The following is a 26,876-nucleotide window of genomic DNA, read 5'->3' on the forward strand; positions in this document are numbered from 1 at the left end:
ATAGAAACACAGAATTTGAGCTAAGAAGTCTTGCAATTTACTCATTTCGTTGTGTGTTGTAATTATACATTCTATCATGGGTGAATAATATAATTCTGGTCATAGAAACAGGACTACAACTCAAATTTCACTTAAACTAAAGATGTCAAGATTAATAGAATCTTCTGTGATGACTGTTCGCTGTAGGCTACAGTTTCTCTGAATTTATTGCTGGCGTAGACGTCTAAAAGCTACTCATTAGACCTCATGCCCTATAATAAGAGGATGTTTGTTGCCGATTTGGTGGGAAACTGTCTACTCTGCATGTGTAAGTCTTTAGTAGTGTCTGGCTGGACCTATGTATAGTATAAAAAAAAAAAAAAAAAGAAGAAAAAGATTCACGATCCTTCTGAGAGGAACTTTTGTCTTGTATAACATGGTGGAAATTGTGATTGTTATTTGAATCAGTGTGCAATATGTAACCACATTAAATTCTTTTGGAATGAATTGGTCAATGGATAACAAGCCAACTAACAACTTAAAAAAAGGTGTAGTCCCACTGATGACGTATGAAATTCAGATGTCACCTTTTTTTTTGTTGTTTTTTACTTTTTTGTGTGTGATTTTGCTGCCTGCAGGCTGGATGAATGACACCCTGGCCTTTAACTTAACCAACCATTTTATGGCATTAAATGACATGGCAAGTCTTTTAGCACAAATGTTTAAAATAATCAGGGTCCAATATTTCTTATAGCAAAATACATTGTTTTCTTTCCCAGGGGCACAGGCCCCTGAAATGCCACCCAAAAAGTAGACAATCAGTTCTAAACAAATATTCAGTGTAAATTGACCTTTATCTGGAAAAACTTCTGAGGCCCAGTTGCAAGTGAATTCAGCGTTTAATATACAGTATTGTGCTCTACATCAGGGATAACCAGTTCTGGTCTGTGAGGCCAGTGTTCTGCAGGTATTGGATGTTTCACTACAACACCTGATAAAATAAAATGGACCTCCAAAATCTTGTTGTCAGGTTCTGCACAAGTCTGTTAATGACCCAATCATTTGACTCAGGTGTGTTGCTGCAGGGGCACATCCAATACCTGCAATACTGGCCTTTGAAGACCGGCGTTGGTGATCCCAGCTTTACAGCAGCGCTACCAAATTCTTGATCATAAAGCAGCATTCATGCAGCATTATCTTACCAGCTGTCTACATGAGTGGTAAAAATTGTCCAAACTATTTAAATTTTATGAAGAAGATGCAAAAGTCAGAAAACCACCAAGTGATGACTGTTTACAGTTAAAAAAAAAAACAAGAATTCTGAAGAAATGCCAACAAAACTTTTGTTATCAGTGAAGTGTAAGTATTTGTGCAGCTGTGACTAAAGTGGCACTATGTAACTTTTTGAGCTTAAAAATATGTGGTTCCAACTCATTTTTATGGTACAGTAATATTCATTATGTAAATTCCTGGAGCCGATGTTGCCCAGCAGCATCCCGAGGCTGAGAAATCGCACTTTGGAACTTTTGTTTCAGGGTTGCCAGTAGTAACAGATGAATTTCGCTTTATGTACCGCGTCACCAAGGACTGGATATCAATGCACTGGCCCTTGAATGTGTGCTGTGGCTGATTCAACAAAGAAATGTAAGAGGACATGACAGAAGAGTTGAGGAAAAGAAAGAGATTAAGGGACAAAGCTCCACTTTTTGTTTTAAATTTACCATTTTAGTTATAATAATCAGTTATTTCCTGTAATCTAGATCATTTTTTAAAAGGTCTCATTTACATATGCTCCCTTTTCCCACGTCTGTGCCCTGCCTTGGTTCAGTTCTAGTTGCCTTTCTCTAAGACAAACTTATGTAAACTTGTGCAGGTTAGTAGCTAACTGACTGTTCCACCATGGTTCCTCTTTGGCTGGGATGTGGGTTTGTTGAGTGGCTATAGCATGATGAAAACATCTGCATTTTGTTGAGCGTTTTTGTTGCTTTGTGTAAAATTTGATCCATGGATCCGTACGATTCTCACAAAATGTTTGGGTTTAGGTTTATTGATTAACTGATCTCTGACAGTCTGTCATTTAATTCCAAAGTCTGACTATCAGTTTAAATGACTAGATTGACTTTGTTATTCATAAATTAATTGTTTTATTTTCTGTTAAATCTGTCCATTTACAGGATCCGATTTTAAGTGTCAGCAAAAGTTTTTATCATTTTTTTTTTAATAGTAGAGGAAACAAATTTGCATTTTGTATTCTATACCTAATCTGCTTCGACACAGGTCAAATATTAAATTATTAAACTGGAATTTGTCCTCCTATGGTAAATGAACTTTCTATAAAGTTAAAATTCATTTGTTATATGGGGCCCGCCCACAACGGTCAAGTGCCCGCCCTGGAACTCTGTCCGGCCCATCAAAATGTTCTAGACCCGCCCTTGAAAGCATTTTGGAGTTGGAAAATGGAAACACAAAATAATTTATCATGACCCATGGTGTGTCTAAAAGATTTGGGGTAGTCTGCTGCGCAACAGTAACAAGCCGTAAAGGTAAAATTTACTCGGTCTGTCACTCTCCTGAAGCCCCCGCCCCGTCGTTCTGTTAATGGGAACTCCCCCTAAGTTCCCTGGTTCTCCTCTCTCTCCTCATTCTCTCCATGAGCTGTCACACACAAACACACACTCGCACACACACCATACCCTTACACGCGTTCACACACAAACAGCCGCTGCGTGTTGAAGCAAGCCTCTGCGTGCTCTCTGCGCCGTTCCCCGGTTACCGAGAAGCGGCTGTTTTAATTCTGCAGTCTACGTCGAGCCCGGTCGTGACAAGAGTTTGGACTCGGCTGAAGGAGGAGTGAGCGGCGGTAGAAGAAGGTAGGCGATGCGGGACAGCTCCAGTCTTTTCTCCGCTCTCTGTTTTGAAACTTTGCCGTGTGATTACAGCCTTCCTTCCCGGCTGTGTTGTGTTAGAAAAGGACGTCGTCGCTTTATTTTATTTTATTTTATTTTATTTTATTTTATTTAAGATAAACAGAGCGCATTTATATTATAGAAGTGTTTCTATATGCGCGCGCTTAGCCTTGCGTGCATGTGCGCGTGACCTTTAACACTGGGGGGGATCCTCCTGTTGTGCAAAGGGAAGTTTGGAGATTTGGAGACTGTAGTAAATCATTGAGGTGGATTTAGGGGTGGTGGGGTGGGCGAACCTGAACCTGCCGCTGCAGCTGAGCAGCTGGAGTTCATGTCAGAGAGAAAGGTCCTGAAGCTCTCAGGTAACTTGGTTTCCAGTAAATATACTTTCTTCTAATTTTGCAAGTTCTCTCACTTAAGATGTTGAGACCCAGGGCAGATGATCTGTCGGTGCATAATGCAGCAGAGACGTAGAGTTTGGATGTTTAGAGAAGTTTCTACAAATGTTCTGCTTATAATTGTTCACACTATAATAGTATAATTAATGGGGTTATTACTGAGACTAATTCAGCTTTGAGTGTATGTGTGCTGCATAATTGGAAAACCAGTATGTAGGTGTTCGTTTGGATCTCGAGGGCTCTGTAACTGCATTTAATTAACATGTTATCTTCACTGCTCCAAAACATAGATACCAAATTAAAAAGAAATAAAGCTTTACAAAACAGAGATCCACTTAATGTTTAAAATACAAACAAAAGTGTGTAGTTATTCGCACATGGTGCTCGAGAGTTTTTGTCTACTGTTGATATGCACGCATGTCCTTCAACCCTGCTATAATGTGTTGCTGTGTGCACACATATGTAAGTGTGCATGCTGTGTGGTGATATCCTGTCAGGTCCTGTGAGGTGGGGGTCAGTCACAGGGTCTCCCCTCTGGAATGCTCCTAGAATAGATGTGGCTCAAACACTTTCAGAGACATCTTCGGTCAGATTAATGTCTTTTTCTTTTGATGGTCACCAATGACCTCTGGCCTTTGATTTCATATCGTTACCATCAAATTTATTGTAGCAGTGGTGGCATTTTGCTCCCATTTAAAGGTGTTTCAGTCTACTTGATGGACATAATGTGTCAGAAGATTTGTATGGTTCCTCATTTGATTTCAGATCCATCCTTTCTGGCTTTGTATGTTGAAAGTGCTTTTGCATTATTTATTTTGGAGCTGATCTTGTGCAGTTCTGTGTGTGTTTGCTGATTCATTCTTTTGCTGAATCTGAATAGCTTGGATATTAGAGTCTATTAGTCACTGCACATCACCTGCTATTGTTATATTTTTTACGAATTTTTCAGCACCTACAGATTCTTTATTCCTTGACAATGACTGTCAGTGTGTCACCACCACAGATGCTTATGAGGATACATTTCTGAAGGACCATTTAGCATTTCACACCACCCAGTATTTATCATATTTTTGCTGTGTGGCTTTTCTTCTTCTTGTTTTACAGACAATAGAATGTGCAAGAATGAGTCAGAGAGATGAGAGCGACTAATGTTCTCCTGTTGCTCCCTGGCCTGTCCAGAGGAAGTGTTTGTGAGAAGATGGATGCTCTAACATGTATGTGTGTGAGAGAGAAGGAATGAGAGGATCTTGTCTGCTGTAACTCAAGCCTGGCTGGAGACACTCACTTTTTGGAGGGCCACAGAGTTCTCTTCATGAACTGTGGGGAACGTAGAAGTTTGTCTTCATATATGTGTGTTTTTTTATAACACTCTCATTTATAAACACCAATATTTTCTTAGCTGTATGTACATGAACAGCAATATTCTACTCACTGGCCTCTAAATAATGCAGACAAAGGTGTATAAATGCTCATTCATTCAGTCTTGTGAGATTCAAACTTGGACAGAGCAGATCACACCACTGTGCCGTTTCTGCATTGAGGATATTCTATCAATATTTCCATGATACACTGATACCATGATACAAGGTTTAACAGTATACCTTTTTGGGAGCAGTTGAACACCTTGATTTCTTAGCGTGCAGGATTAAGTTTGTGGCATAGGCCACTTCTGCCATTAGGAATCGGGCGCTTTAGTTTCTTTCATGGTGCTATTGTTGTATTACAGCATAGCATTTTGATGGTTTCCTAAGAGAATTTACATATGAATAAATGACAACCTGCCCAGCCTACCACTAAGCACAGCAGGTATCTATGAGCTTGTGGTTTCTCAGCCCACTCATCTGTCTGTACTGATGTGTTTGTGTTAAAATTAATGCAAGGAAGTAGATGAAAAAGGCATCTCATGGTGTGTATTTGTGTGAGAAAACAAGATATATACATGTTACTTTTTGTCATGGATGGGCTGAACAATGCTTTCCTGCTGTGAAACATGATGTCAAGCTACCTCGGGGGCCTGACGCTACTATGTGTGTAAACTTATCCAAGAGCCTCAACTCACAAGGGGAAAATTAGTAAATTCACACCTTAGGGAGGGAAACAGACACTTGTGTGTTTGCATCCTCCTTCCATTAATCAGTGGTAGCTGTGGTTTAGAAACTCCTTTATCTTAGTTTGCCTCAGAGATAATGTTGCCCTTTCCTGCCCCGATCTATTTAAAAAAGGGCCACAGATACCATTTTAATCCATTTTTATTGATGGAATATTTTAAAAAGTGCAGTTCTCATCTTCTCCTTTTCAGACCAGTATTGTTTGTGTTTTAAATTCCCCACTTCTGCTCCTCTTCCTTCACCAACACATTGCGGACGAGGTTGTTATGTGCTTAAATTTCCAGATAAATTGGCTGATAATCGTCTTGTTGTTTCTCTGCTGGTGTGGGTGGTGGAGTGGATGTCTGTTTTGGAGCTGAATATATCTGATATATCTGTACCCTAGCATTCCCGCAAACATGTGCGTCTTTTCACGGCTGCGTGTGGCTCCCAAGCTTGCTGTGTTTTTGCATCTGTGGGTGTGCATTCATGCATGATGTTAATCTTGGGGTTGATCCATTTCTCACATAGCTGTAGAAGGACAGTCAATGCCTGCTAACAGTATCCCACTGGAATACGCTGGGAGTGTCCTGCTGTAATGAAGTAATGACTGTGGTTGTGGTGGTTAGTGTAGACAGATGCAGATTGGATCTGTGGGCTGAGTCACAAAATACAGACTCATAACGTTCAGTTTAGTTCTTGCTCATGTCAAGTCTTTTTGAATCTGTTAAAGTCATTAAATGCAGCCTTGTTGCCAAGGCAAACTCAACAGATTATTTTTAGATTTAGATTATTTGTGACACTTCAACAAAGACTTTCAAATCATCAGGCTTGTAATATCTTGCTGGAAATGGATGGATGGATGCTTTTACAGTAGCTTTTTTTTCCTGTTAAAACATTTTTCCTTATTCTTGGCGAAGGTGTAAGGATGGAAAACAGAATTTTGCTTTAGGACAAGTAAGTTTTGCAATTTTGCTATGTATAAACATAAGAGACATTACTTGATTTAACATCTCCAGCATGACTTTAATTCAGAAAAAAACAATTATATAATAATTATATTTAAAAACACTTAATTTGAGATTCACATTAGTCTTCATGTGGTTTTAGTCTAGTTCTTGGGTAGGACTACTAATGTCTTCTGCATCTGCAACTTTGGAGCAAGTTTTTTGACTGGCTGAGAAAATAATCCTCAATTTTTCTCCACATTTTGATTTGGAGTATTCACGTTTATGACCGGGGGTTGAATTGGGAAATGTTATGTGGTGTGGCTTTGTGGCTTTAGTGTTCCCATGGTGCACATGCATGTGTGCCTCAGCTACAGTGACAGCCAAAAATATTGGAACAAGCAGAAAACATCTGCATCCACATCTTTTACTCGTGTTTCTGCTATCTTGTTTGGAAACAGTGATAAAGGATGCTTACTGCAGATAAGGCTCCAAGTTTTTCTGTTTTTCCAAAAGAAAGAGCAAACCTTTACATTCTCCCACCACGAGCCACAGTCTAATTAAATGTGTGTTGTCCTGTTGGTATTTTTCTTCACTTAAAAAGCAGGCCTACTTCTATTCATTCAGTAGATGCAGATCTTTTGTGAACCTGTGAATGCTCCATCAAAACAGACATGAAATAACAGGACCTCAGTCAATAAAAGAGATGTGTGGTGGGAACTGCTTGATCTAACATGGACACACACCCTTTTTATTTAAGTCAGGAACCTCCCTGTTTGTGTGGATGTGTGTGGATGTTGTGTACCAGGCTAATGGCTTCTGTTTGACTTCTCACATTGATACTTTCTAATTGATTCAGAATCAGATTTATGATGAAGCCTGTGCTTGTCTATCCTTGGTTGTGCAACAGTCGAGCACACACCCATGTGGACACACATGCACATACACAGACACACCAAATTTGTGAGTTACTCATCGCTGCAGCACAAGGCAGTATTGTACTTAGCTTCATGGCCTTTTTAGTGACACATTCATTCACATTTCCTAGCAGCATGTATGTCTGTGTGTCCGTGTTTGTCTGTGGGTGGTCGTCTCATATTGCATGCAGTGCTGCTGGCTGCTAAAAATGAAGACGTGACAGGGAAAGTGTGAGTGTGATAGTGAGAAGTGGATGCGTGTTTGTCCGGGGGGGGGGGAAGACACACATGGAGCTGCATCTCTATGAGTTGATGTATCCCAGGTTTTTGTCATTACATACCCGTTTCCAGTAAAAACACTTTGTCCAGCGTTTCTGTTGGGTTTCTTACAGGTACGGGTAAACTACATATCACAAAGCCCATTTTGCAATAGAGAAAGGTATGAAAGTTAATACAGCATGAGCTATGGTGCCCCCTCTGGAATTGAATTAGGATTTGAGAGGCAGGAAGTTTGTGATCTTTTCATTATTTCTTTGAGCTTTGAAAGAGAGTAGCTCAGAGAAATGAAGAAAAAGAAGTTCACATAGGGAGAGGGCTAGAGGACCATTTCAAAGTTAGTCATCATATAGGAGGCTAACATCACTGTTGAAAACTAATTGACTGTTTTTAAAGTCTAAAGGTTTGGGAGTTTTTTGTGTAGAACTCCTATAATTATCAGAACCTGGTATAAAAGTGAGGCAAATGTTTTTGTATCATCCTACTGGAACAACATACAGAGTTAAAATATTAAACCAATACTAAAAACACAGCTTAGTTTTATTATAATATAAGACAGTATTCACTATCTTTCAATTAATGTTGCAAGTATACACAGAAGCTTCATGACCAGCATATTTTAATAAAAGGTTTAATAAGATTATAGCTAAATTAATACTTGGTTGAGTAAAAATTTGTGAAGCACATTTTTAGATATGTGGAAAATATTATTTCCAGGAATACAAATGTCAATCTAACATTTAAAATAACCAAATCCAGGAGATGTTACCTTCATTATAATTTTTGTATTCACATAAAATATTAGGTCAAAGAAGAACTGGGATTTTATCATTTGCAGATAACTCAGGGTTTCCTCTTAGTGTTGCACAATGTAAGATCAGAGTAATGTTTATCTTCATCCCCTAAATAACTTCTGTGATGTGAGTAGGAGAAATAAAGACAAAACAATAATGTAATAATATCTGATTCTAGTGTCATAGAGTCGGTGCCAAACAGAATAAAATAGGAAACAGAAATAAAACCAAAAAGGTAAGTTGCTGAAAAAAGCCCAGATAAAGTCTTGAAATCGAAAGCATCCGTGTTTGGAAAAGAACCCAGCTCACAATGGTGTGATTCATACATGAGTGAGTGGGAGGTGGACTGTGCCCAGTGGCCTCTCCTAACTACCTTTAACCACTGAGATCCACCCTGGGAAAAAAGGAAGTAGCAGAGAAAAAAAAAGAGGAGGGAGGATGAGGGAGAGGGGACGAAGATTAGTGGGACATGGATGAGGATCCGGACACTTTGATTCACAGATCTCCCATCGTCCCCCCGACCCCTGCTGCTCATTGACTGGCTCTATTGTAGCTGCTGTAAAGTGTGCTGATTGGCTGGTTGGGTCTGAATGTCACTGTTTCTCATCTGCGGGCTCTGGAATTTGTGTGTGTGTTTGTGCACATTTGTGTGTGATGAGTTAATAGCTATCCATTGAGTGGTTGATTGTGCCTTGTTGTCAACACTGGCTCTCTTTGTCCAGACTGCACACGTTTGACGAATACGCACACACACATCCACACACATCTGAACATGAACAAGGCATTCCTCCAGTGGCAGAGAACTTGCCAAGAAAGAATGAGAGAGAAACAGAGAAAGAACTACCAACACCATTCATAGTCATCATGGCAATGTGGTTCTTCCTGGCCCGAGTTCGAGACATGAATGGGTCTGAGGCTAAAAATATTTTATTACAACTTTTTATGATCATTTTACTCCTCCTGCTCCTTTCATTGCCTCTGTCCACTTTAGCACTAACACCAGAGGAAGCCTGTACTGCATCAAAGTGGGTTTAATTGAATTTGGGAGTTTATAATGTAAGAATGTGGCTGCTGTTCTTCAAGGTGTAAAGTTATGCAAGAAAAATATTTGGGTAAAGGGTCTGGAAAGCAGTTGCAAGGGAATAAAACAAACTAAATTACCTTAAAGGTCTCTCGTTCCTATCAAACTTAAATAAGTCTCTGTTTGAGTCCATATGGGGAAGCTGGTGGATTACTGGGTGAAGAAAATCCTAGGACATGTCGAGAGCATCTGAAAGGTTGGTGAATATCTGTTGCTTTTTGGTGTGTTAAGCTCAGTCTGCACTGTTAGAAATGCTGATGTTACTGTCAGTTGATTCAGCTTGTTGCATCAGCATTGAGTCTATCCGTGAGAGAAATCATTCTGACTGGCAGCCTATTGTATGTGGAGAATCAATTATTTTGCACAATAAGTACAGCTTCTGCTCATTTTCTTCTCTCCCTCTTTCCTGTCTTCTTCCATAACTAACAGGGACTCCCACAACAAACACTTCTTTGTGTTTTTTTTATCCTTGCAATCCGTTGGTTTTGCTTGTTTAATACCATAAATGGACCTCTGCTTGCTTCTGTGCTGGAGTTGTGCCTTCTTGGTGAAACACAGATGGTACACCCTAGCTAGTGTTTAGATATGATCTTCATAGTATGTTCAAGTGCTATTCTTTTAGTCAAATAATGGCACCCTAAGGAGACCCAGCGGGGGGTTGGGGGGGCTTTCACTGCTGTTTGGTCTTGTTGGTTTGGTGTAAGAACACACAGGAGTTCTGAGCTGAATACAATTTAAATATATTTTATTTTAACTGTATGATTTTCTTTTGCTATTTACTCAAGTTTTTGCCATTTTTTTTTAGGTTTCTTCAACAAAATACTAAATCAGAGCAGAGGAAGATAATGTCTGCTCCCCTTAAGATTTCACTTGTGCTTCCTTCAGAGTTCACTTAGGAGCAAACATTCTTTGGTATCGTTTTTATGTGAAGGACAGTCTTGCTTGTAAAGATAGCAGGCAGAGGGGAGGACGGCTTGAAGGGAGGTCATGAGACAAATCCAAACCTGTGACATCATAAGCTAACAGTGTGAACCTTTGCATGTTTAGACAGTGGGATGTTCTGCAAGATCCTGAACTATTTAACAGACAAGCTGACTAAGTGACATAGGCTAATGGTTGCTTCTTAATGGTTGGTAGACCATGGAGCTGGACATGGAGAAAGATAGGAAAAAAACAATGGAATAATGGTAAGGAGTGGGTAAATGTTAAGGAAAGTCTGCAATGAAAGATGTCTTGTTACCAGGAAAACAAAAGAAAGAAGTACAGACAGAATCGCTGGGATATGATTTGATCTACCGTTGGGAATTTGCCCCACCACAGAAATACCTCCATTGCAGCATGAGAAAAAACTGGAGAGACTATTTAAGGCTTTGCTCCTGTTTGTTATGCCAGCCTGCAATTGAGGCCAGAGTATAGGTTTTGGAGAGCTGTTAGTACATTAACATGTGAGCTGGGAGGAGAGGAAGAAGAGGAGTGGGAGGAGCAGTCTCTTTCAAGGGGGTAGAGATGACCCAGTTGCACCAGTTTGCCCTTTCTTGTTTTTTCCACTCTGTTTAATCTAAACCCATTCAAGAAGCTTTATTAGCAAGATAAGATTGCACTGACGTTGCCAAGACTTAAGTGCATCTCTCCTTCTTTCTGGTTGGATGGAGGTGGAAGTAGGTTGGTGTTGAGAGAGGAATGACAGCCTTTATCTCGGTCAGTAAACACAAGCTAAGGGAGTCCCATTGTTTACACTGTGACTCCCCACTCCATACAGACACACTTAGAGGACATCACACACACACACGCTGATGCTCAGGGATGTGTTGCACATGCAAAATCCTAGTCACGTATGCAAAGGCACACGTAGATGGACACGTAAGTAGACACATGCTGCAAAGTTGTGGTTGGACCAGCTTGTAGTGTGTGTTTATATGCGTGTGTGTGGTGGAGTGTTGGCAGCCAGTAGACAGTGAACTGGTCAGAACTGTGCACACTCAAACTTCCCTCATGCCTGCCAGTCTGACCACTAGTGGTTCTGTGTGTGTGTGTGTGTGTCTGCTCCACGAAGCAGTGGACTTTACTGCAACTGAATGTACCAATAAACCAGAGATAATTCCATGTTAGATTCCTTTCTGCCCATGGGAATCTGCTCATTTTATTTTATGACAGCAGGAAAATATTTAACATGACGTTGTCGGCATTTATGTGTCTGATGTGTGTTTGCAGCTCTTTCGACAGAAAGCAAAGCAGTGTGACCCCTCATTTACTGAGTTGTTGCTGCTGCTGCTGCCTGCTTCCTGGAAGGTAAACTGCAGGAGCAGTTGCATTATTACAGAAAATACAAGGAAGTGAAACCTTCTGAGTGATTTTGCAGCACAGTATAGCCATGCAGTGACTTATTAAACATTTTCTGCAACTCCATTTGCAGCAAAAACATACAAACAAAAAAATAAATAAAATAAATAAAACTCTTTTTCATCCTCTTTGTTGAATATGAAAAAGGTTTGATTGACCTTTTATAATTTGAATTTAGTTGCCTCAGTCTAAACACATGCACAACTTCCCAGACTCTGGCGTGTTACCCTTTTTCTGCCCACCATCTACCTTTAGCCACATCCCTGCACCTGTGATAATTAAATCTATTTCTTCAGTCTATCAAATTGGGCAGCTCTTGTATTTGACATCATAATATATTTGTAAAAGACTCTTTTATGTCCTTTCTTTTGCTTTTTGCTCTCATCAGTGTTTCCTCTGTCAGGCTTATTTTGTAACCTCTCCTTAGCCAAATAGATGTAATCCCAAGCTCTGGAGTTTTTATCTCCACAAAGGATGTTCTTTTTTTATTTTATTTTGAATGAATGAGCATGTCTTTGTTACTTAAAACACTTTATTTTCTCAGCATTTCTGCTTTAGGTTGTCCACATTAGCATAATGGGAGGAAAGGGTGAGGGTTTTCTTTAAAATTTTACTTTACGTAACACATTATCATTGACAGAAAGCTTGTATTCCCATACTTGATATTTTAATTTCTGTGCCGTTGAAATATTAGCCTAATGACAACCCAATGAAAAGTATTAACAGGAGATTGCAATGAGATATTGTAACTCGAAGGGATCCCCAAGCTGTCAGCAAACCTTATTTCTTCATCCTACCTTCACCTAAAATGAAATTCGCACATCAGATCTACATTTATAGAGTGGGGAAGGTTTCTGCCTGACATTGATGTATAGTATAATCACTAATCTGCAAAAAAGGCCACAGTTGTTCATTTCTGTGGCCTGGAGTTTCTTTTCTAGACTTCGTAGCTGTAGCTGTTGCCATGGACTCACAACCAGAGGACCGTTCATTTTGGCAAAACAGACAAAGACTGGGCACCAACAGTAAATAGCCATAAAATAAATAGGTCGAGTCGCCCTTAAGCAGCATGTTGAACTCGAAGAACTCCAGCACTCGAAGAGCTGCTGCTTTTCCAAGTGCAGATGAGTCAGTTGATGCATGAATGTGAAGGAAAGCTCTGCCGGAAGCAAGTGAACTCAACTCACCTTTAGAAAGAAATGCAAAAGTTTTTAAGTTTCTTTTTAACAATACAACAAAAAGGCAAAGCCCTAATAGTATGTTGAAGTTACTAAATAAGTGACCTTTTCATTACTTTGATCATGGGAGTTTTCTTGTGTGTATGTCTGTGTGTGTGTATGTGGCATGTCTGTTATATGCCATCACTTCCTATGATTGTCAGTGTTGCATCTTTATAGTTTCCATAGTTACAGACATTGCTGGATCCCCAGACATGCACAAACAGCAGACAGAGTTACACCGACTGGTCGTTAGAGCAGAGTCATGCAGCTCACCGAGACCCAAGAAATCCTCAAACAATGTCTTTTTTTTCTTTTATTTGTTCTCTTGTTTGGATGTGTTGGAGAGACATCAGAGACACTGCCATGTCTCTGCTGAGTTAAAGCTACAATTTAGATTAAATCTTACCAATTATATTAAACTTAAAGTGGATTCAGTTGAAAATTGCACGAGTTTGAGATAACTGGTGTCATGGTAGTTTTGTAATTGTGCAGAGAAATATCTTGAAATGATCAAAAGCCTTTTAGTTGCTGTTTGGATGGGAGGTTTACCTTTCTGGCTGTAAAGATATCAATATGTGGAATTGTGTGGACTCGTGATGCTTTTTTTTTCATACATTCAGGAAGCCTGCTTATGAACTGAAATCCAGCTGTTTGGAATAAGCCATTTTAGATGTTCTTTTTTTTCTGACGTTTTAAGAGTTTACTCTGTATCCCCTTGACAGTTGAATAAGTTGTTGTTCTCATTTTTCCACTTATTTAGCTTTTCTGGAATCAGGCTCAAACATGTAAAAGGATGGAGAGCAATTTTACAAGAGTTTTGCTGTCCCTCTTTTTTCCTCTCCCTGCCCTTTCCTTCCCTCCGTCCTCGCTGTCTTTCTGCCTTCTTCATCTTCTTATCTGGTTTCTAATCTGTTCAGACATACCTGACAGCAGTTTTTCCCTCTGTTTCTTTATATCTTCTTCCTCTGACTTCTCATCTGTCCAGGTAGCCCCCCCTCAGGGGGATGAACGCCAGAGATGTTAAGCCTTTGATCTAAACTCAGTCACTGGAGCTGTTAGTGTGCATTCAGTATTTATCCATTAAACAATGCAAGAAATGCTGCACATACCTGCTTCAAAGTATTTATTATTCAGACTCAGATACTTTATTTCTGGAGACTTGTCTTTTTTTTTCTTTAGAAAGCCCATATTATCTAAGTGTGTGTGTAAGTGTGTTTGAGTGCCCCATGGCTTGGAGAGCTAAGATGTCGTAGTTTGATATTACTGGCTGTCTTTCATCAGTAAGGTGATTCTCCTGCAATGTGTTTGAACTGAAGTGAATCAAAGACAGCTTGTTGTGCTACTGCAGCTGTGCTCACATCACCTGCATACTGAATTTACTGGCCCTTTTTTCCCTTTCCATCTTTCTTTCATTTTTGACATCTCAATAGATTTCTGGTCTTTGTTCTCTCCTTTTTTATCTTTTTTTTTTAGGGGTGCATGATGTGGATGCCAAATTCCTGTTGATCACTCTTTGATCATCCAGTGCCACACTGTACAGTAACGTATCCATTTCTGCCTGTAACGAGTTGACAGTTTTGCAGACGTTTTCTTTGCACTTACTGTACAGTTATTTGCTTACTGAGTCATGAGGGAAGGATATAAAAACAAAGAGAATTTTGTACTAACAAAACTGCTACTTGAAAGATTCCCACTCGGTTTGTCTCCAGTTGCTGAAACTTTTTATTAGTCTTAAAGGAGCTTTTAGATTGGGTCGTCTGCTTATTAAAAGATGTATTTTAAGAGCAGTCTTTATTAAAAAATTGTTAAAAGAAAAATACATTGTGGTAATAATTTCTGATGTAACTTTTAAAATAAATTAAACATATTTTATCAACCTTCCTATCGTTTATGTGTTGTGGCGCTAACACAAAATTAAGCATAAGGATGCATTCATTTTAGTTAATTTATCAAGGGATTATATTAGTAAATTTTGAGTACAAATCCATTGCAAGACCAGTATTTCCTTTTAATTTGTTTAAGTAACTTACAAACCAAGTAGAATCACTGGTCCTTCAACTCTGGTTTTGTGTTGGATGGTTCAAGTGTTGTACTTGTATTGTCTTAGAATTTAAAAACTTTAGCAAGATTTCTTCATTTGGGACTTCGATGAGGTTTATCACCCCAACTTTTGCATATAATTTCACTTTTCTTAGGTCTAGTTTACCAAGTTAATTTAAAATGTTTAATATGTATAATAATATTTAAAGTAGCACTACAAAAATCATGTCTCTAGTTTCTTTTTGTCAGACAGATAAGAAAAAGGTTTTGTTACCTTAACATGTTTAGAGTACATCTGTAGTCTTCCTCAGACGGTTCACATGATGTTACTGTGTACCATTAACAGAGATGAGGGATCATACAATACGATAATGTCATCTTGCGTTTCTATGATGAATCAGCCATGGTGTGTGTCCAAAGCATCCAGTATGTAGATATTTAGTTGCTGGCATGTGATAAGGTGCCTTAAATCAAAACACAGCTGTCACATGATGCTCCAGGCTGAAGCACAAAGTTGTCAAGTCAAGTTCAGTTTCTCAGCATCGGGACGCTGCAAGGCAATGACGGCCCCAGGAACCTGCATCATGAATAACGATGTACGGTCAAAACATGCCACAAGTACAAAATTTTAAGGACCAAAACTTGGGCAATATTGCTCTAAAAACCCTCTAAAACATGAAACAAAGTACTGGTGGAAAATCATTATCACATTTCTTTTATAAGAGAACTATACAACTATTGATGAGAATTTCCTGTTAGTATGAAAGCAGGAAACAAAGGAGGTCCATGTTCCCACTTCTGGGGCACAGTGAATACAACAAGATGTGAAATCATTTGAGATAAAGAAGCTGAAACTGGATACTTCTACTCCAAGCCTCAACTGTGAAGTATCATCACCCTGCAAATCTAAACAGCTCACTAAATAAAACATTTTTAACTCTATCCCATCCCAAACAAAGTGACAGAGTTGTGTTATGTTGGAGTTTAATTAGATGGTTGTCACGTCAGATACCCAAACATTTAGTCTGAATTACATATATTTGCACACCTATAACTAGGGCTGGGCAATATTTTGAGATTTTCAAATATATAGAGACTTTATCAGACGCAATATAGAAGGATGGAATATCGTTTATATCGAGATAGCTTGTTTTGAGTTAAAAGCATATTTTCTTTTGCATTTTGTACAGCTGTATTTTTGTTATGGTCATTGAAAAGTATTTTTAATTTATTTTGTTTTAGGAGCATTAAATTTAATATAAAGGTACTTTAATTTCAGTCAGCTGTTTTAATGCACATGTGCTACTGATCTTTAATAAAAGTATATTTAGCACTGAAGGCTGTAAATTAGAACTGTCTCTTTGGTTACTTGACAAAAAAATGTATATATATCGAGATATAAATCGTATATCGTGATTCAGGTAAAAAATATCGAGATATAAGATTTGGTTCACATCGCCCAGCCCTACCTATAACTAGATGCATTATTCCATCTGTTGTTTTTTATATACTGACTACTTAATAGTCTTGATTAGCTGTGGAAAGTAGGATTATTCTCATAATGTGGCTCCATTCCATGTTTTAATCAGACTGTGCTTTTCTTAAAGTGAGATTATATATATTAGAAATGACATGTTTATGGATTGGGATCTCTGATTACACTTCACTTCACACAGGTGTAAAAAAATAACTTAACCTTAAGTTTTTATACTGTTTGACCTTTAATGATCTGGTGTGATTATGAGAATTGATTGAAACAGATGGCAAAGTTATGCTCACAGACGTCATGGGGAACACAGAATGGCAACATGCTACAAGGTAAAATCATCTACAATTAGAATAATGATACAAACCCATGCTTTGGCTGACCCGGTCTTTACTTTTTGATTGCATCTTGATTAAAGACCAAGTTTGAAAGCATTCATTTCAGAAACAGCGAACTACATGTTGACAACATTGATGTGGCCCATGCTTGTAATTACTGTGTAATTTCATCATGGTAACGTTGTGATTAAGCAGCAATTTACTGGTTTATTTGTAGCAACATTGTATAGAGTTTCACAATAGAAAGCAACACAATCCAGTGAGAGGCTGTGTGGCAGAGCGCTCATGGGAACCAGAGTGGCTTTTAGTGCTCAGGTCCTCAGGGACAGCTAGGATTGTGTTGTTGTTGTTGATAAACTCACTCCCACAGCTTCAGGGCCAAAACACTCACAGACACACCAACACAGAAAAAGTTCCTGCTTATGCTTACAAATAATCACATATCATGAAATCATCAATGGAAAATACCAAAATGGCAACTTTACTAAAACTTTAAAAATAACTTTTTGTTTTCCATATTGAAACTCAATAAAGCACACGCCCTGTATGGGTTCATGTTTGTGTTCACATGCCCTGAAGTTCAGGCACTGTTCTTACAAGCACGCATGTGCACATAGAGATACACCCAAACAAAACCGGAGCTCAGAGATGTGGATCAGTGCCAAGAAACTCTTAAAAAAACATATTTTAGAGATCCTTCCTGCCATCTTTTCTCTCTCATCTTTTCACTTCACACAAGGGAAATGTTTAGTCACTTCTTCTGTTCCTCAACTCGCCTCCTCCTTTTTGTTCTTGCTTTTAAAATCAGCTCACAACATGTGATAAAACCAGATGACTTTTTTATTACCAAGCAACTTGGAACACACACCAGTGTTTCTCAACTTATTTTGTGGCTGTTGAGACATTTAATTAAATCAATATTTTGCTTCTTAACTGTTATACTGCATCGCAGATTTGATAGGTCTGCAGGTCCATCTGAAATAGTGATTTACCAGATATACTTTAATGGGAAAGTGTGTCCAAACTTTTGACTGGTGTAGTTTTATTAGTTATTATTTTATTTAGTTTTTCAGTGTTATGGCTTAAAGTGGGGTAAATTACCTTAATGTTAAGTGTTTCTAGACGTTTGTAAATCTAGTTCAGTCAGGAAGTGTCAGATTTTCCATGACATACATTTGGGTTCTGTGCTGACTCTGCGACTGATGCTAACCCAGGAAGAGACTTTCAGAGGTTGGCCAAATGAGTTGTAGATCAGTCATAGCCAATAAAGGAATAATGTGATGAGCACAGAGCTGGAACAATAAAAGTTTCCTCAGTAATAAAGCATGTTTGGGATAGACTCGAGTTATGAAAGACTATATGAAAAGTGCCTTGTTGCTAGAACTGATTCCATGCCCGCAGCCTGTTAACAGTGGTTGCCAGCATGTATTGATCTGATTCAACTGAAGAATTGAACAAAACCAGCATTGGTAACGGACTTGTTTATATTCCCTTTTGTATTTTTCATGCTATGAATTTAACAGGATGCATTTCTTGTGGAGTGGATCTGTTGTGCTTGCATAGTCGTGCAAAATGCTTTTCACCTGTTAAGATGCGATGGAAGAATTGGGTTAACTAGATCCTCGAATGAAGTATGCATTCCCTCTAATGTCCAACAGAAGGGTAGTTCTTGTAGATGAACACACATTACTTTAAAAAAATTCAGATTTTGGTTGAAATGTACATAAAATGAAAAAGTTGATGCTACACTGATGAATACAGGAATTTTAAGTACATGCAGTTGTACCAGTGGTGGGTAAACCCTATGCAACATAAAATGTCAATACCTCAATAACTTGTCATGTGTAAGGTTTCATCTTGGTCTGATGATGATGATGCTGGTCCTTAATGGAGAGGACTGTACATGTTGTCATTGAACCAGAACATCTAGTGGTTGATTGATGATTCAAACACTTCTTTTTTAGTCGGGGTTTCATCACTTTGTTAGAGAACAGTGTGTTGTGCTTTAAATACCTAAACAAGTTTAGAGAAAGTCAAGCTAATTCTACCTGTTAAGTTTACAGTGCATTTTAGGTACATTGTGACATCCAAAAAGCCAAATATCCATAACTTTATGTGAGCAGTGTATGTCAAATTCTTTGGGGAAAATGACTCCTATTGTTTAGTTATTTGTAATGCCAGTAAACATTTTCTTTATGAGTTCTTGATATGAATCACTGGTATGATGTCCAGTTGAAACATGACATCTATTTTGTGAATAAAATGGATGTATGATGTGGTGTATGATATAGGGCCAGACCACATTGTGAGCGGTAACTGCTACCCAGTGTGAGTTGATTGTTTTTCTGGTTTTGGTGAAATTGTGACTTTCAGATTTTTAAAAAACAAGATGGTGAGTATAGAAACTTTTTTAAAAATTATTTTCTTTCACCTTTTCTGTGACGAAACAAAATTTAATAGAAAAAACTGCGACTGAATCCAGGTTACTTCTGCTTGTTGACTAAATTCTTGAAAGACTGGCCAAATCTCTAATGATATTTGTTGTTAAATGCAGCCCAAATCTTTTGCATTCATTTCAGCAACACTTTTATCTACTTATAAAAGAAGAAAATGTCCTTTTCCCCACACGAATAACAATGCTTGAACATCTATGTGCAGCAATAGTCACTAATGTATGTCTTTCTGCTCATCCTAATAATTAAACAGCACATTTTATGTGTTGATAAAAGTGGCAGAGGAGTTGAGGATTGAATTTGAGTTTTAAGATTCACCCTCCGGCATCGCAAGCTGTGAAGAGTGACCATGACATTGAAGGAAGGTATGTAAGGTATCTATCATTTAGGCTGAATCAGGGGAATGTGGGCTACTCTACCCGTCGTCAGGACGTCAGGACTTATATATAGGCTGTACACTTCAGGATGCCAGTATTGCTCTCAGGATATGCTCCTTTTTTTCTCCTCTTATGTATGCAACACACACTTAAACCTTATTAATCATGCACTAAAACCTTGTCAGTGTTTTTTCATAAGTCATGTTGTAATGGCATCCACGTAGCCTTTTCTGTCTTTGTTTTTGCTTGTCCCTGGGAATCCAAAGCCTGTCTTTTTGTCATATTGAAGAGATGATGATTGATTTCAGATGTGAAAAGGAAGCCATTTTCAATACAGTTTTGCAAAGTTAAAAAATTGACCTTTTTTCTCTTTTATTCTGGTTTAATATCTGGTCCTTGTGTTTGTAATCCTGTTGTTTGCTGTTTCCATGTAGACATGCAAACGTGTAATTAAGTTGCTGTGATTAAAGGTGTTGGGAGTTCTTCTGAAAATGTCAGTCTCTTCTTTTCTGCATCTTTAAGCATGATGGACTTTCCCAATTTCATTCGTTTAAGTCAGAATATATCCTCTGTTAAAACCCAGAGTCTTAATCCCAAACAGTGCAGCGTGTCACAAGGAAAAAATGAGAGCAGAGAGAAGATGGGAAGCTTTTAGAAGCTCGGACAAATGACTGATGCCTTTGAAATGAGCAAGTATTTCCCAAAAGAAGATGAAATCACTGGACCTAAGTTGACACAGAGGCCCAAGGCTTTTTCAAATGGATCATTAGAAGTCAGAGCCCCCCTCCTGACTTCATAATGAGGCTTTTCGGAAAGCTGCTTTTTAGTTGCAGACTGAGGGGTGGAGACAGGGTGAAGATCGAAGCCAGTTTCCCAGAGGTTTACTGACTCCTAACTTCAAAGGCCAAAGCAGTCACACTGTAACTGTTGCTAGAGGAGCCAAATCCTTAAAGATCACAAGTGTGTGTGTTTGTGGTAGGAGTCAAAATGCTTACAGTCACACAAACACTAATATCTTCTGCTCTTTTCTGAGCACCAGATTGTTCAAACTGATTGTCAAACTTAATTTATGCACAAATATAACATGCTCTTTTCATCCACTGTTTGCAGCTTGTGTGGGCGCTTTATGTGAGATTCATGGACCTTTTTTGCTGCAATCTGTTCATATGTAGGTGTCGGTGTGCGTCTGGGTCTGGGCAGCATTCAGCCTTTATTGTAAATGTGTGTGTGTTGGCATATATGTATTTATGCAACAGCAAACAGATGTGAGGCAAGGGCTGGGAAGTGTTGGCAGTGTACCGACAGGATGACTGTGTGTCTGAACCTTCCCTGTCTGACTGGAAAATTTGGAATTATGGTGCCGACTGCCTGTTCACGTTATATGGAAACATATTCTCCTACTCATATTTACATTTATAGCATTTACTGGAAGCTAATGGTAGAAAGAAAGACACGCACACACCTACTTGACATATAACATTTACTGCCTTCTCAGATTTTATATGAATACGAAAGCAGACACACACACACATGTGTACACTTAATTACAGAGACATGAGCCAGTAACGGATGCCAGCAGTATACTGCATGCCGTCATACTGATGCTTACATGATGCATGATGAATTTGAGAAATGAACACTTAGCTTGAAACCCTTATGCTGGTTCTGAGGGTGTGTGTGAGTGTTGCACAACTCTTCATAATGCAGGGCTTTTACACTTTTACTCCTCTCCTCTAAAACACATCAGAAACATATTACAAAGCATGCCATTACTCGCTGCTTTTTCAGATTTACCTTTCATCTTCTTTTATGTTCATTGAGTAGATTTATTATGTGTTACTGACAAAGTTTGAGACTATATATTTGGACTATAGGATATAGAACATGAGAATATTCCTGTAAAGGGCTAAAACTTTAGCTTTCCTGATGCCGATTGAATTTAAGATTTGAAGAGCTTAGTGACATACCCAAGATGGCTGAAACACCACTGGCAAAGATTCACATGCAAGAAATATCTAAAGACAGATGTCTCTATTGCTTTACAGACAGATGAAATGAGAGTGTTGATGGAGCAGGTGGATGGACTGTAGGGGAAGAGATTAAGAAACTAACAAACTCTTTGGATGGAAGGCCCGTGGTAGACATTGAAAAATAGGGGGGCTTTACCTTTGAGGTTCAGTATCATTCTGGCTCAACTGAGAACATTTGAATTGTTCCTTCATGCCTAACACAGTTCACACAGGATATATATCTTTAGTTCAGACTCTGACCTCACTGTCATGCTCAGAAATAGGTCAGTAAGTCATTATAATGATTAGGATTCATCCTTTGATAACACTGATTATCTGCAGGCTCCTGCACAGATCAACATTGACATTCTAGTTGGAGATCCAGAAGAGATATGCTATCAACTGATGATGTAGCCCGTAGTCTAAGGCAGATATGTGGGTTACAGAGGTTCAGTTAAAAATCCTGTCCTTCACTTTCAGAACTCTTATTGCATGTTCAGTCATTACATGTAGTGGCTCCATTGTGGTGCATAACATGTCCTTTAAGTAGGGCTGTCTCCCAGAAGAAAAAAAAAAAGTTGAGTTTCATCTCCACAGTTTGGTCTTGTTTTCAAATTCCATCATGCTTCCTGTTTTGTAATTTCAAAGCACATTTTCTCCTCTTCCAGGAAATGCTATGTACATGGCTGCACTTACGAGGCTTTGAGTTTGTGCCTTTTCACAGCCACTTACAGATGAACTGCTAATGCTGCTCTATAATTGACAGCACTGTTGGCAGGCAGTATCATCGTGCGTGTGACTTGTCCGCCTATTGGTCAGTGTGTTAGTATGATACATTGTGACAGTAGTCAGTGCAATGAGTCAGGCCTCCAGCCAGTTTGAACCATAGTCACAGCACAGCTTCCCAACTCTGCTTTTGAACTGCTGCTATGCAGCTATAATGAGGGAATGTTCTTTTTTTAAGTCCAACCCAAAGGAGTGTGTGTATGTATGTGCGCATGTGTACATCTGTGTGAGTCATACACTCTGTAGCCATTGTCTTTGTATGCCTGACATGCTGGCTCAGTACCAGAAATCTTGTTTCCCTCAAATGACAGGAACACACTAGAAGAAAATATTTGTCTTTGTTTGTGTTTGTGTGAATACATGTGGCTTTACTTTAGTCTCACCTGAGATCACCTCACCTTTGTGAGATTTGGCTTTCCAGACTGGACAGATTGTCAAAATAGTCCCTGCTTCCATTTGTCTGTGTAAAGATAACAGCAGAGGCAGGGAGTCCCACCCCTCTCCTTAGCTCTGTCAAGTTCTGCTTTTACATTATTTGTGTCTAATAAGCCATACTCAAGTCAGATCATGTAGTAAATCTTTGCCATTATTCTGCCGTATTATAAACAGATGTGGAGCTGCATGCTGTGGATACATGTAAATGTTGCCTGCAGCTATATTTGGAAGACAGACAAAACAGCCTCACCCTCTCCTTCTTTTCTTCTCTTTACACAGTCTTTGTTTGGGCCAAACCCAGTTTTCTAACTTGGATAAACAAGATATTTCTTGCTTCTTTTTTATTGTGTTATATTGCTTCTTCTTCTTGCCTTAAATTCCCTTTCATATACCATCCCCTTCTACATTTATTCCTTACATGCTACTTCCTGCATTCTATAAAATTCACCTACTGCTAACCAGAAAATGGACAGGTAGTATCTCACTAAAAAAGCAATATGAGATGATAGACACTGTCATCTCTGAAATGCTTTACCTAGCAGTGATAATCCATTTTGAGGAACACAGAATACAATCTCAACAGATGCAAATTGGAAGGCATTTGTCAAAGCACAGCCACCAAAAATTGTAAAGGAGCTGAGTAATAATCAATTTTACCATGGTTTGCAAATGTATTTGTTTTATTTATATCCACATATATAATCACATAACATCCTCTGATAATGCTACCTTGCAGAAATGAGCGTTATTCATTCATTCATTCATTGAGACACCAATGTCTCAAACAGATGAATTAAGATGTTGAAAGTCACCAGCAAGATATGCCTACATGAAGAATGAAAGGAGAGAAATGAAGAGATGACTCCTGTATCTATGCAACTTGGTTAAAATTGAAGCGGTGTTGATTAAGAGAAGTCAAACGAAAAAACGGGAAAAGGCAAGTGCCTAACATGAAAAGGCAATTTTTCTTTGTAGTGGAAACGCTGGGTGGGCGATGGTTGAGGTGTAAGTAAGTGACTAATGTGGAGCTGAAGGTGTTAACACGGCCTATGTCTGTGTGACACACTCACAGACAGAGAGACTAACAAACATGAACCCCTGAGATGAAAAGGCAGCCGGACATTTGACCGTAAACAGCGACTGAGGTCACATGCACAAACACAACTCCGAGAATAGACACTAAACAGCAGGGGAGAAAATAACCCAGTAACAGAGGATGTGGAGTGGGTGTGTATTTGGGTCTCTGCTTGGCTTTTTTTTATGTGCGTTTGTGATAAAACATTTATTTTTAGGGTTTGCTCTGCTTAGATAAATGAACAATCCAGTACCTTCGGTTTTGCTTTCATCCCTAACTGTAATGAATCCAATAAGTTTTTTAATATCAGTTAAATCTTAATGTGGTGCCTTTATTACTCCCACAACAAACACTAATTTATTTTTTACGTCTGAGGCTTTGCTCAACTCCAGATTTAATTGAAGGAGGGGAGAGGAGTTGAGGGAGAGTGAGGCAGGTCCAGTTTTACAGTTTAGTTTGTATGTCGGGTTGTAAATACCTTCTAATAGGTTTACAGCATGTCATGGCTGGCTTTTGGTCTCTGAAGATGCGTTTGCAGCATTTTTAATTTAAAATTTAAAATTCATTGATGACTTGTGTTCAGATTTTCTGATGTGAATTAAAAATTGACACCTAAAATAAAAGTCACTGTAGGAATATGTTGGATAACAGCAGCCATCAGTTCTGGCCTAAACTGACTGGTTGAAATGTTTGGGAGCAGCATCACGAAGTCCTGATTTGGATGCGGTTTTGTGTGTGTGTGTGTGTGTGTGTGTGTGTGTGTGTGAGATAAGTGGGAGTTAAGTCAGCGGTAGTATGGATCATGATGACTCTCCTCACTGACTCAGTGACGAAGGGCCAAGGCGACAGGGGTTTGCTGTTAGAAACCCTAATCTGCTCCTCATATGACCCTCTGATGGACAGGGACAGCCGTCATCACACACATACACTCACATACTTACACACTTACACAGCCCTCAGACTAGTTAGTCCAGCTTCTGCTCTCCAGTCTAAACATGCTCTTATATGGATTTCTGTGAAAATTGGGACTTCTCTGCTCTTTTTCTCATCATAAACACATAGTGCTGCTGCCTACATGTAATTGTCCAGTTAAGTCTACAAGACACTATGTTTTCACATCCATTAATGGTCCTTAAGAAGGAAAGACATGTCTGGCTGTGACATTGTATATACTGTACATCGCTAATTAAATGGTGTTAAGGTGCTACTTTAAGACATCCAGTCTGCTTTTCCAAGAAAGCCTGAATGTAAGGTTTCTTCTGGGAACTTCAAAGTTGTGACATCTCTATGTCCACAAGGCTTCGTAAGGCAATTGTAGAGTTTTATGTGCAAAACTGGCCATTGTAGTCTATTTAGTGCCCTTTCTGACAGAAACTAAGCTATTGACAGTTTTATCCTTGAAATTAATACTATTTATTGTCTATGACCTAATAATTCTCTAACAATGCATTTAGAGTAAGCCACCTGATTTTTAGTTGTAGACATGTAATGGTATCAGCTGCTTTCTGAGAAGACTGGTTTCTTGTGCTTGTAACTTTAAATTTAGGCCTTTGGTGTTAGTTATGACTTACCTGTTATACAGTACCAGTTTTTCCTCTCCTTTTCTTCTCCTCTCTTAGTCACATTGTTGTCAGCTTTTGCACAAATGTGTTATTTAAGACACTGTCATGTTGACCTGCAAGACAAGAATATTGTTTATAGGTAATTCAATGAGTCTTTCATTGGTTTCTCTTTGACAGCTGAAGGGAATGGGTTGATTTTTGTCATTTTACTTTGGATTTTTAAATACTGTGCTCCTTGAGAACTCAACTCTGTAAATCATTAACCTGTACAGCATAAATCAAAGTTAGCATAAGCAGAAATGGAAAACCTCACTGCTGCATGTCACTTCCTGCTGTCTTGCCATCTGTGCTCGGAGTGTCCTTTATTTACACCGAGAAGTTGTCAGTTTATTTGTTTACATAATGGACGTGTGGTGTGAGCGTGCAAAAAGTGTGGATTGCGTGAGTCTCGCACTCAATGTGAGAAAGATGGCAGCCTTGCAGTGATTTTTTTTCTCTGCTTGTTGGAGTGTAGAGGCTATAAGCAGAGGTGTGCTACATTTGATGCCCATAGTTTATACGTTTGCAAAGCTCAGTAGTTGCTTAGTTAAAGTCAGCACAAGTTTGTCTGGTTTAAAATAAGAGTAAACATAATAATTCTTTTTCTTTATGATGCTGGAAATGGTGTGTCAGGATGTCTTTGGTACCTGGCCAGTGGCCACTTGCCCCAGATGTAGAGTGATCAGGTGAAGATGCTGATTCACCATTATTTGCAGGGGTTGCTGTTATGTTTGGTTTCACATATGTTGTTTGAGCAGAAGATTGTTTTTGTACCCATTGAATAATAGTCCCGGTTGGAGCAGAAGCACTCAGGTGTCACGGGAATATATGAGGTCAGAACAAGATGTTCATCTACGATCAGCAGTGGGATGAGGGAATTTGCCATGCTACTATTTCTGCACTGCCTTGGCTGTAATAAATACTTCCCAAACTACTCAGATTAAAATCATGTGAGGCAATGTAAGGGTTCCTGAGAAATCAATAGATCATTGGCACCGCCTCATTTAAGTTTTTCCAAACACAGATTGCTAAATGGGGATGTCCAGAAGGTGTTTTTGGGTCCATTATCTGAGTTTTTGCAACTCCAGTTTAAAAAAAAAAAAAAAAAAAGAAAATCAGGCACACTTGTGCCCTATTAAAAAGGTGGAGGCAGAAGTAACCAACCATGAAAGATATCTAAATTAAATACTTCTTTTAGTTAAAATGAAGAAAGTCACCATCCCTCTAATGCAGCCTTATTTCTAGTCAGAACAACAGGGAAGTAAATCCACACTTATATTTCTCAACACTGCAGGACAGAATGCAAAAAATGGATGTGAGTAAACCATAAT

The 26,876-nt window shown here is 38.8% G+C and overlaps 1 protein-coding gene across 1 annotated transcript in view; it reads left to right on the forward strand.

Annotated features, from left to right (window-relative positions):
- Positions 1-2,644: 2,644 nt before the first annotated feature.
- The window catches only part of ppp2r3a (protein phosphatase 2, regulatory subunit B'', alpha), a 56,477-nt gene continuing 32,245 nt past the window's right edge, over positions 2,645-26,876 (forward strand). The window contains exon 1 of the mRNA XM_041972056.1: positions 2,645-2,849. The gene's annotated coding sequence lies outside the window, so the exon portion shown is untranslated. The remainder of the gene's footprint in view (positions 2,850-26,876) is intronic.

Source organism: Melanotaenia boesemani, chromosome 20 (genome assembly GCF_017639745.1).
Source record: "Melanotaenia boesemani isolate fMelBoe1 chromosome 20, fMelBoe1.pri, whole genome shotgun sequence".
In the NCBI taxonomy this organism is placed as follows: domain Eukaryota; kingdom Metazoa; phylum Chordata; class Actinopteri; order Atheriniformes; family Melanotaeniidae; genus Melanotaenia; species Melanotaenia boesemani.